Source organism: Amphiura filiformis, chromosome 17, assembly GCF_039555335.1.
Source record: "Amphiura filiformis chromosome 17, Afil_fr2py, whole genome shotgun sequence".
Taxonomy (NCBI): Eukaryota; Metazoa; Echinodermata; class Ophiuroidea; order Amphilepidida; family Amphiuridae; genus Amphiura; species Amphiura filiformis.
In genome coordinates this window covers 20,677,759-20,690,633 of record NC_092644.1, presented here as the reverse complement: position 1 = coordinate 20,690,633, position 12,875 = coordinate 20,677,759, and the positions used below count along the sequence as shown (strand labels likewise).

The 12,875-nt window shown below is 37.9% G+C and overlaps 1 long non-coding RNA gene across 1 annotated transcript; it reads right to left on the bottom strand.

Annotated features, from left to right (window-relative positions):
- Window positions 1-8,243: 8,243 nt before the first annotated feature.
- LOC140137444 (uncharacterized) lies at window positions 8,244-11,401 on the bottom strand. The gene is made up of 2 exons (XR_011856838.1): window positions 11,259-11,401; window positions 8,244-8,322 (listed from the first exon to the last, which is right to left on the bottom strand). It is a non-coding gene; the product is annotated as an uncharacterized lncRNA (long non-coding RNA).
- Between the last annotated feature and the right edge of the window lie 1,474 nt (window positions 11,402-12,875).

Below are 12,875 nucleotides of genomic sequence, written 5' to 3'. Positions count from 1 at the left end.
TTGAGATGAACTTATCATAATGAGAAAATGAAGGAATAGAATAAGGTACATGTACAGGATTTTTAATTATTTCTTAGCTTTACAACCAGTCATGGCCGGTCATGTATGATAGGCGAACTCGTATAGATACATACGGGATGAGCTCAGTGACTGACTGAGTCTCACTACGCCGAGTGTTCAGTATCCGCGACTGTACTGAACTTGCAGACAAAATGACCGATTTGATATTCACATTCTGATATTTCCAACTTATTGCTACTTCATCAGCAAAATTTATTCCTGTAAATGTTCCAAATATAAGGGAACGATTGATCAAATCTGCTGAAACACCCCATGAAACACGGAGGACGAAGCCCCGAAGCGAGTCGCTGTGTTTGTGCATATCCGTCCCTGCAATTCAGCAGCAATTTATGCATCGTGTTCGGTAATCCATAAAACATGAATGTTTCACTTTTTCAGTACCGTTCACTGATTGTACTATCATTAAAGAATCATGACACAAGTGACAATATTTTAATTTTATTCAGATTTCAGAATTCCGTCAAATAACGGCATACTAAGCCTAAATTGTATTTATTTTATAATAAAGTATCTGCCCGAGTATCTGTTTCTTTCAATCGCGATTGTGTGGAAAGAATGTATTACCGCAATACGCTAAATATGAAAACCTTTTATGGGCTGGATTTGATGAAATCGGCGGTTTTTTATTAATTTTTAATTACTGCAAGACGATATTTTTTTAATCAGACATTTTAAAATGAATCAAGAATATATAGGGAATGTCACAAACAACTATTTAATTTGTTATTCGATCATGTTTATTCAGTCCATGACATGAACGGTAGCAGCATTTGCGCATGGGATTGATCTCAGCGCGAAATTCAAACTCAATTACCCAGTTATACCCAGCCAGTTATGACTGATTTTGTCAAAAATGTACGGAAAATTTATGTGTTGACAATAATTCTATTATTTCTAATATATATAGAAGGAACCAGCAATTTGAAGATTCCTCTAATTTCAAGCTTTATTGTGAAAATCAGACTTGCCGGGCAGCTTGCAAAGTACAGGAAGTAAGTCTTGTTTACATCCCAGTGGGCACACCCGACGTTGAAATCACGTTGAAATCAGGTTGACGTTTCGACGTTGAAATCACGTTGTATTTGCAAATCGACTCTAACCTGATTTCAACCCGATTTCAACGTTGATTCAACGTCGAAACGTCAACCTGATTTCAACCTGAATTTCATGTTGTATTGACGTCGAAATTTCAACCTAATTTCAACCTGAATTAAATCCGATTTTAACCTGCTTTTAATTTAAATAATTATAATTATTATAGGCCTATAGTAATAAATTTATACGTACCCGTGTAGAACCTCACCGCTGTGGTCCGTCTGAGAGAATATTATCATGAATTCATGATTATAGGCTAGGTAACTGGGTAACTGGTATCACCGTCGTTGTCGGTGCAGAGGGCCGGTGCAGTCGGCACACGTACACGGGATGCAACCGGGTGTGGAGTCGTGGTGAGCCGCGCGCAGTGGTCACGCCGTCGTTGTCGGTGCAGAGGGACGGTACAGTCGGCATCCATACGCGGGATGCAACCGGGTGTGGAGTCGTGGTGAGCTGCGCAGTGGTCACGCCTCGTTGTCGGTGCAGAGGGCTGGTGCAGTCGGCATCCATACGCGGGAGTCAACCGGGTATGGAGTCGGAGGGCCGTGAACGGCGGTCATGTTTTTGACCAAAAATCACATTTTTGACCAAAAATCACATTTTTGAACAAAAATCACATTTTTGACCAGAAATCACATTTTTGACCAAAAATCACATTTTTGACCAAAAATCAAATTTTTGACCAAAAATCAAATTTTTGACCAAAAATCACATTTTTGACCAAAAATCACATTTTTGACCAAAAATCACATTTTTGACCAAAAATCACATTTTTGACCAAATATCACATTTTTGACCGAAAATCACATTTTTGACCCCTGACCAAAATAACATATTTTGAAATAAAAACACATTTATGACCAAAAATCACATTACCTAAAACACATTTTGTCACAAATCAAATTTTTGACCAAAAATCACATTTTTGTTTCAAGATGGCCACCACTGAGTAAACATGCAACTTTTTGGAATCTTCTTGGTATCCGATTTTGCTAATTTCTCACCTTTTCATATCAGTTTATCGTAATAGCCTCAATTTGATGATTTGACCTATTTTTACCCTTCAAATCCTAAATAGCTTTCCATAGATTTTAGGTGCAAAGTAAGCGTCGCGTTTTAGGCCATAAGTCGAGTTACCTTGAACTTTGACATTTATATATCATCATCATATAAAGTTGAGTTGCCCAGCAAACACAAAACGTTTTACAGATAACGTGTTATTGTCGGTTTATATAAAGGTATAAAACGTTTTAATAACGTTCTAAAAACACTTTTGAAAAATAGATGCACGATTTTAACATAATGTTATTAAAGAGTTGACAAAGCATTTTGTTTACCTTTATAATGCGAGTAATACAGCAATAAAGACTAAACAATTCTGGTTTATTTTTTCAAGATGTGCCGCCATTTTTAAAATGGCCGCTGCCTTAACAACTACCTGAAAACAACAACAACAACAAACACATGTACATATACAGGACACCTCTTTCACCTATTATTGGTATAAAATCAACCAGAAATATTATAGTGCTCTAGCTGTAGAACAATTATTTTGGATATGAGGTAATCCATTATTTTTTTCAAGATGGTATAGCCAATTTCATAGTGGCTGCCGCCTTTATTTTTAGCTGGAAAACGCACACAAAAAAAACTGCATATTTATGTTCTAAAGATTCAAAACTATTTTTGAATAATTAAAAATATGGGTTAAAAAGGATCAAAAATTGGGATATTTTAAGGCCTTATTCAAAAAAAATTCTGTCTTTAGAACATAGATATGCGATTTCAATAGATTTTGAAATTCAGTGTAAGTTGTTATGATTTCATATTATAAAACATATTATCATACACATCGCAAATCCAAAATAAAATCAGCTCCGTCCTTTTGATTTTCAAGTTACTTTACATGTCTCATACTTTGATACAATTTGTATCAAAACGCATCCTAAACACTCTAAATGCTAACGTTTAGCTATTAAAGCGACATGTTTAGATAAGTAACAACATCATAGTAGAGGGGGGTGATAAATCAAATTTTTTCTGAGGACCCCCTTAAAATATGGAGATGGTCACCCTGAAAGAGAAAACACCTCTTTAAAAAAAATTTGGGGGGTCTAACCCCCCTGTACATACCCTCTGAAGATTCGAAGTGCAAGGTTGCCGAATTCGGCAGGCTTATACAGTATTCTATACAGAAAATCACAGTTTAATGATATAATGGGCAAATTGAATGGTACAATTGATAGAATTGTACTCTGGAAGTTTGATAATTTACATGTAGATATCAGAAACAGCTCTACAGGGTACAAATAGTCATTTTTGAGTGACCATAGGCCTACAGTTATACATAAGGGCAGAGGGGGGGGTGCAGATGTCCCTTACATGTCCCAAAAGTCTACTCAATAAAGTATTATTAAGCTTGATGTTTTGTGCAAAGTACACATCTATGATATCATTTCATGTACATGATGTAGGCCTGTTTGTAGGGCTTATCAATGTGTTATAATTTTACTTCAGTCTGTAGCATCACAGGTTGAAGGCCTATGGTAGCATCCACTTTACACAGCTTTTTCCAAAAGAACCTAACATTCATAGCTGAGTTGAAATCTTAAAGCATGACACAGGTAACATAGTTCAGCGGAGTTTCATAATAGCTCAGTAGTTTCATATTAGATTGGTTGCATAGGCCTATGTGGTTGTAGAAAGATTTCTACAGTCCTTCATCAAACTAAAGATGTCACTTGTCACCTGTTTTAGGCTAAAACACCGACGTAGCAAATTTCTAATTTGTTCTCTTCATCACAATATTTTGCTCATGTTATTTTTGTAAACGCAATGTTGCTTTGGCGAATTGCGTCCTAAGAAACTTTTGTATGTATGTATGTATGTATGTATGCTGTGAGATTCCACAAACTTGTCAACTTCTGCAGCTGATGTGGATGGGCCGCGCCCATGGATACAGCTTATTAATATCTTTATTTTTGTGCTTTCTCCTGTTCTTCGCTTTCTATACCTTTAGTGTACCATGCACTGATTATTTCTTCTATTTTCCCACCTCACTTCATGATATGGTTGTACTCCTAAACTGAGCTAGATTCTCCCATCTATCTGCTTTACACCCCTTCTCGACAGATTGCAATTTACAAATCCCACACTGCGCTCATAAGGTTATGTACAATGTACTTTATTCATCTTCTCCGTGTTCACATTTATATATATGATCTAGAGAATGTGAATATGGTTCATTATCTCAGAAACCAAAGATATTGACCTTTTGTGTTTGAAAACCTGCTGCAAGTTGAGGTTGTACTTGCAGCTACCTTTGCGCTGGACTTGCCTAAATGTCATTGTCATAGGCCTATATCTTGCCTGTTGGAATCTTTTCAGGACACAAAGCTGAATGCAGGCTCATATTAAAAAGTTTGTCTACATTTAGTTTAGACGAGCCATCATGAACTTGCTTGAAAATGATCTTGTGATTTTATGTAGAACTTGTTGAAGGTCAAGCAGTGCTCATGCACAAATTAATATATGATGACAAATTAATTAGGCCTACGTGACGACTTTCAGAAGTCTAAATCTAAGAAGCATCTCATAATACAGGCCAGTAGATTGGTGGCATGCTCGTAGTTGTGGAGACAAATGATGTCATCTAAATCATGTAAATGATGCAGAGCAATGATGCACAGGGCAACGTCAGACGAAATACAGCTAGATTTCGGCATCAAAATATATTATTTTGCTATAATTTTCCCCAAAAGTTAGCTTTGTTTTGTATTCATATGCGACAATTGTACCAAAGACCTTTAAATATTGTATAAATATCCATTAAAACAGCCTAGTAAAGTACCGTAATTCTATTACTTGTACCAAATATGTCCATTATATTCATATAAATGCATATCTGGTGGTGTATTAATACTGTGCAAGACTGCCGAATTGGGAAACCTTGGCTTAAAACTTTCAGAGGGTATGTACAGGGGGGTTATAGTATGTTTTTAATTTTTTCTCTTCAATATTATTGTTCAGTACAGTCAACTCCATATTTTGAGGGGGTCCTCACATTAAAAAGTCAAAATTTGCCAAATAACACCACCCCCTAATCATAGGACTTCTTCTGATGACGATGTGTGTCACACATCGACAATTCAAGGTTACTTGGATATTTGTGCTGAAAGTCAGTTTAAACTTTTAGAAATTAGATATGTAAGCTTTTTATTTGTGATATGTTTAGGAGTTGGTGTTGCCAAAAATACCAATCGTTTCGTGAAAATGTGGAAAACAATATTTTCTTTTATTCCTAAGCACTTTAATGAGTCTCCGGCAATTATAATATCATGCCTTATAAATGTTAGAAAGATAATAATCAAGCCCGAATCACATGGTCGCCATGAGTTTGTTTTAGATAAAACCACGTGATTCGTGCTTGATAATTATTTTTCTTACATAGAACATATTGTTGTGATAGGCGGAGCCTTCCTTTAAAAAGTGTGTATTTGTTTAAAAAGTGTTACGAGCTGGACATTTAGAACCTAAACACATTAGATTTGTGATGGTTCTCAAAAGAACTCGTTAATTTTCAAGAAGTATTTTATGTTAAAGTGTGAGGGTTATCCATAGGCCTATGTACTAGGAGGACACTTTAGAACTTGACCCTTTTGGAACCTTTAAGAATGTACTGGATGCAACGTGCCCATTATACTTAACTAGATTTCGCGGTTCTCGGTCGGGCGCTTCTCGTGATAGGCCTATTTCTAATTACCCAAACCCGTTACCCATATACCTGCCCTGACTTTTTAAACTACTATGAAATGCATCTCTCAATGATCAAGACCCAACTTTACACAACTTAATCAACTCTGTTTGTTTTATAGGTGTGATGCTTACTTCGGTAGTTCGGTAGGCCTACCCATAATCTGCCCTGCCCTGCCCTGCCCTGTTACCACATTTAGAGAAACCGAAATTAGTATCTGGACGTGGATATACCCAGCAAACACAAAAACGTTTTAAAAATGTTTTAAATAAGTTATATTTTGGCTTTTGGTTTAAGTGAAAACGTTTTAATAACATTAAAATGTCGGGTTATATAAAGGTCATGATAACGTTTAAAACGTTTTGTATGAAAACACACTACAACAATATTTTTGTCAATACTTAAATAACATTATGTTAAAATATTTGAACCCAGCAAACACAGAAATGTTCTTGTTGAAAAAAAAAACACATTTTAATAACATTTAAATGTCGGGTTACATGAAGGTCATAAAAACGTTTGAAAACGTTATTGCAAATATTTTGGGGAAAATTTTTCCCAAAATAAGATTCTGTTTAGAATGTTTTGTATCAAGTTTTCAAGAATGTTTTTGGAATGTTATCAAAACGTTTTTATACCCTTCATATAACCCGACATTTAGGCCCTACGTTTTCTGTAAAACATTTTTGTTTGCTGAGAAGTAGATTATCAACATTTTTTTTAGGTTATGAAACCGTTTTATACTCTTAATATTCCTTTTATATAACCCGACATTTAAACGTTTTCTGACAACCTTTTGCGAATGATGTCGAAAACGTTTTGTGTTTGCTGGGTAGGCCGTTACTAAAGTAATGAAATCAATCGCGAGAAACGTGAACGCAAAAACGGTTCATATGCCTTCCGGAAATAGTCATGTTCTGCTGAAATAGGCCTATAATTATTGGTCCGATGAGATGCACGTGTTTGGTGTGTGCACGTGTTCGGTATTGAAATATGTGTTGAAAATAAGGCCTATAATTATTGGTCCGATGAGATGCACCTGTTAGTCACACTGCTTTTCCGATGCGCGTACTGTACTCCGCGCACACTCCCGTTGATACTCCGCGATAGCGCACATAGACATGGGATAGCGCACCGCGAGCACGCGATAGTGCATCGCGTGAACGCGAACCGCGCTGACGCGAACGCGATAGCGAGCGGACAGAGGGACGGACGGACGGACACGCCGTAATTAGTATTAAGATGTTAATATACTTAAAGTAAAAATCCTGAGTAAAAATGTCAAGTTTTTCTTCTTTTCACGTTACAACTAACTTAAAACTTCTGATACCATGTAAGGTATCTTTAACATATAAATTATGGTTTCTAAGTCCTGACTTTTGATACACTAACATATAACTAAACTGGAAATTGTTGATAGATTATATAACTGAATACTTCTATTTTTCTCATGGAAGAACTTCACAGAACTTTCTTAGACTGATATACAGATAGTGTGATCAATAGCTTTGGAATTGTTCTGCGTTTGCTTCTGCTTTGATACTCCTCAACGCTACATTTGTAACCAGACAAGGAGAACTCTGGAACCTAGAGTTAATGAGTGTATTTTTGAAGTACAGTAAACAGTACCGGGGTGATCCCCTGCAATCCACCCTTCAATGTATTTAAAGGATCCTTGTGCTCAGTTTTAGCTGAAGGAGATAAGCATCAAAAACGTCAACCCTACCAGTAGGCTTATATCGCATTGATGTCATCAATACCAATATTACTTGAAGAAAATCTAGACCAGAATCTGTATTTGCTTGCTTAGTTGTTCAACTTGTTTCTTTCTATGTCAAGACACATATCAAGGCAATAACAGCTGTTATCATGAAGCTGATGGGTTTGCACATTTTTGACCAAAAATCACATTTTTGACCAAAACACTTTTTGAAGTTGGTCCGTTTCACAGTTCCTGGAATGTGAGGCGTGAGTACAAGTACATTCCATCTGCGGGCTATATGGAATGAATGATGACTAACAACTTGAGTTAGATCTGATGTACGTGGCAGCAACTGCTTTACGATGGACCCAAAGGCAGAATTTGAAGGAGGGTCGATCTGTGATGTGAATGACCCGCCTCTGGACTGTATCTAGCTTTATTCAGTGTCGGAGTTGTTCCATGTCATGCCGTGTCAGTTTACTCCATCTTTGATTTGACCATGCTCTTGTATTAAAATGATGGCTCTCTCAATTGGCCAGTTCATCCAAAATCTTTGGCTGCATCTAAACTTTCTTAAGTTAAAAGTCAATTTTTTTGATGCTTTATACATTGTACATTGTCATGGACTATAGTCTATTGCATGGCCAATCTTGTTTTGATTCCATTGTCACGTGGCACAACAACACGTCAGCTGTAACGACAAAAATAACAATTTCAGGATTATCATTTGAAAATACATTTCCATAATTTACACATACAGAAACATTATATTTGACATAGACATGCAGTACGATTAATATGCTTAATGTAAGATAGTTACTCCTGACTGTTTAGGGTCATTCTGCTGAACAATTCTTAGGGCCATTATTCGGACCAAAAGAGGGAAATTGTAAAGTATTTTTGCTCTAGTTTCTTTACATGTTTAAACTAGAGCGATTACCGTACCATAGCTGAACAATGGGGCTTTGGCAGTATATTGTGGTACATGTATATATATCAACCCTTTATGACCCCTTAATGACCTTAAATGAATTTTAAAATATTTTAAACATGTTTAGAATGTCATAAGGATCATTGCATTTAAATATCAGCTCAATTGGAGCATTTTTGAAAACATGACCCTTGACATGACATTATATTTGACATAGACATGCAGTACGATTAATATGCTTAATGTAAGATAGTTACTCCTGACTGTTTAGGGTCATTCTGCTGAACAATTCTTAGGGCCATTATTCGGACCAAAAAGAGGGAAATTGTAAAGTATTTTTGCTCTAGTTTCTTTACATGTTTAAACTAGAGCGATTACCGTACCATAGCTGAACAATGGGGCTTTGGCAGTATATTGTGGTACATGACATATCAACCCTTTATGACCCCTTAATGACCTTAAATGAATATTAAATTATTTTAAACATGTTTAGAATGTCAGAATGATCATTGCATTTAAATTTCAGCTCAATTGGAGCATTTTCGGTTCAAATGACCTTTTTGACCCCTGTGACTCCTTTATGACCTCTGATGTTAGGAAATATTTTGATTATATTCTTTACTCCTTCCTCTTTCATTTGACATCACTGGGGTTCATGATTTGATTCATACCTTCGTGGCATTTAAAGTTATGTCCATTTCAGACCAAAAGGTTAGTTAGTAACCTAGTAACATACACTGTTATAGGCTGATACCATTTTCATGGTTCAGGAAAAAGCAAAAACAAAAACTGAGTTCGCTGAGCTGATTTAGGCTTTATACATTGAATGGTAAGACAGACTAATCGAAGAAAAATTCCAAACGTCTTTAGTTTCGGAACCGGGGTGCAAGAAAGAAAGAAAACTAGACTTAGCTGTGGTCTAAGACCACGAACACAGCCGTGTTGTGATCCCTTAATGACCTTTGACCCCAAAATCTACGAAAACCCCACAGGCATTGCCTTATGTCAATGCACGGGTGCACATATTATCACTCTGCCATGTTATTTGTGACAGAAGGGACATTTTGAATGTTTTTTGTCTTGGACCGGAAGTTATCCCTTTATGACCTTTGACCCCAAATAAAAAATACCACATATACATTAGGTAAACATAATTCATGTGTGCACATACCGTCACTCTCCATTGTTTTTCTTAGCTGATAAAACGTTTTGAAGGAATTTGGTTTTATACCGGAAGTGACCCTTAATGACCTTTGACCTCAAACAAAAATACCACATACACATTAGATAAACGTAATTCACATGTGCAAATACCGTCACTCTCCTATGTTTTTTCTTAGCTAATAAATTTTTTTGAAGGAATTTGGTTTTATACCGGAAATGACCCCTTAATGACCTTTGACCTCAAATCTGTGTATGATTCATAGACACTGTGTAATAGCAATGCATGTGCGCAAGTTGCATCACCGTCCTACGTAATTTGTGGGAGAAGTAGCATTTTGAAGCTATTTCGTTTTATACCGGAAGTGACCCTTAATGACCTTTGACCTCAAACAAAAAAAAATACCACATATACATAAGATAAACATAATTAATATGTGCACATACCGTCACTCTCCTATGTTTTTCTTAGCTTATAAAATTTTTTGAAGGAATTTGGTTTAATACCGGAAGTGACCCCTTAATGACCTTTGACCTCAAATCTGTGTATGATTTATAGACACTGGGTAATAACAATGCATGTGTGCGAGTGGCGTTACTGTCCTGCGAAATTTGTGGGAGAAGTAGCATTTTGAGTTGAAATCACGTTTTTGACCTCTGTGACCCCTACGTGACCTTTGACCCCACGAGTTTCATGTGACATGTAGGGGCATGGTCAGTTATGGTGCTGACCAAGTTAGGTCAAAATCGGTGTAAGCATGTCAGTGCTAGAGCAAATGTAATGGTCGACAGAAGAAGAAGAAGAAGATCCTGAAAGAAAAAAGACAGCCGTGACGTTACGGCACGGCTGTGTAAAGAACTGACCAAAAACACTAGTACAATGACCTAGCACATGAGCATGACTAGACCTGTAGTCTAGGGGTTACAGCTAGACCTTGCTGCACGATATGACTAGTCTAGGGCTAGGCCTAGTATAGGGCCTAAGTTTGTTAATTATAAAATAAACATTTGCCACCCCCCTCCTTAAATGCCAAAGGCCCAAAAGTCTTCTTTTTAACCCCAAAAGTCCCCTTTTTAACCACAAAAATCTCCCCTTTTAACCCCTGAAGTCCCAATCCCATTTGCGAGCGCATGCTTTCTTGGTCCAAAAATGTCCAAATCCGCCCAGTCCAAAAGGTCAAAATTTTGAAAAAAGGTCCACTTTTTCAAAATCAGCACCCCCAAATAAATCCAGACTACGGGCCTGATTGCCCCAGCAAATATTCCAAACTGGCATGACTGGGTCTTCTACAAAGTACAAGTAATGTCACAAGCATGTCAACTTCAAAGCACTTTTTCGTGTTTCTCGAATGGTGCATTCATGATTGTATACAGCATGCATGTCATGTGCAGCAGGCATGTAATTTTTAAACTGCTCAGTAAGCTAAACTATTTTAACATAATGATACAAAATGGAAAACCAAGTTGAAATATACATCCAGCAATGTGTCCAAAAGTCAAGTAGACCTTTAAAGAAAATTTAAATGTTTACTAACCTGTTTTATTTGCAAATTTAGGCCTCAAGTTTATGTACGTCATACGTACGCGTGCAACTCCTTTTGCTTGCTGCTGTACATTGGGCAATATCCACTCTGGAAAAGTGTTGGGCGAAAGCGATATCGCACTACTACAATTTTAATCCAAAAATATAATGTTCGAATGTCCAAACATTTATGGTGGATCTAGGATTAAAAACCTGTTTTTTAAGGTCAAAATGCGAATATCCAAAAATTTGAAATTGTTTTTCAACATGTTTCAGATATAGGCCTAGGCCGACTAGCCCTGAGACAAGATGATCCAGATCCAGATCCTACATCAAGTTCAAACAAACGGACACATTAAAGGCATTTGTCATTGGCTGATGCGCCATCCCGCTCGCGGCAGTGGCATAAGTTTTGCACTCGCGTGTGCGTAGGTCTACTCACAAACACTTGTGCACGCGCGTACGTACCTACAATAATTTGCAAATGCGCGTGTAAACACTTGTGAACGCGAGAGTGTACTTGCAAACACTTGCGAATTCGCATGCGTACCCGTAATAACTTTCGCGTACCCATAAAACTTGCGAACTCGCATGCGTACCCGTAATAACTTTCGCGTACCCATAAACACTTGCGAACGCGCATGCGTACTCGAAAACACTTGAAAACTCGACTGCGTAACGCAATGTCTTGTGCACGCACGCGCGTGCGTTCCCGCAATAACTTTCGAACACAAGTGCGTACCCATAAACACTTGCGCATGCGCTTGCGTATTTGCAAACACTTGCGAACGTGCATGCGTACGCATAAACACTTGAGAACGAGTGCATACACGTAAAACTTGCGAACGTGCGTGCGTACTCGCAAACACTTGGGAACGGGCATGCGTACCCGCAATAACCTGCGCACGCACGCGAGTACTCATAAACACTTGCAAACTCGCGTGCCTACCTGCAATATCTTGCCCGCGCGCATGCGTGCACATAAACACTTGTGCAAACACTTGTGTATGCACATGTGTACTTGCAAACACTTGCGAACGCGCGTGCGCACCCGCAATAACTTGCAAACACATGTGCGTACCCATAAAAACTTGAACATGTACATGCGTACCCATAAAGACTTGCGCACGCGCGTGCGTATTCGCAAATACTTGTGAATGTGTGTACCGGCAATGTACGCAATCGTACCCATGAACACTTGTAAACATGAGTGCGTACTCGCAAACATTTGCGAACGCATGTGTGTACCGGCGAGTTAACACTTGTGCACGCGTGTACGTACCGTACCCACCCACAATATCACAATATTTAGAGAGGGCGTGCCCACCGACCTCGATCTGCACCTACTGACGCCGGCTACGCCGCGGCGCACACCCGGGCAATACCCCGGGGCGACATCACATAATCGGGTTAGTAAAATAGAAGATATGCGAAGTTCCAATAGGCCTATTAGGGACCACTCACAAACACTTGTGGGGGGGGGTGATGCAAAAAAATCATCGCGAAAATTTTTCGGGCCCCCCATTACAGACCTCAAAAATGTCAGGGCCCCCCTTTTTGACATGAAAATTATGGGTCAACCCCATAGAAAAGCATATAAACTCAATTTTCCTGGGAAAATTTTAGTCAT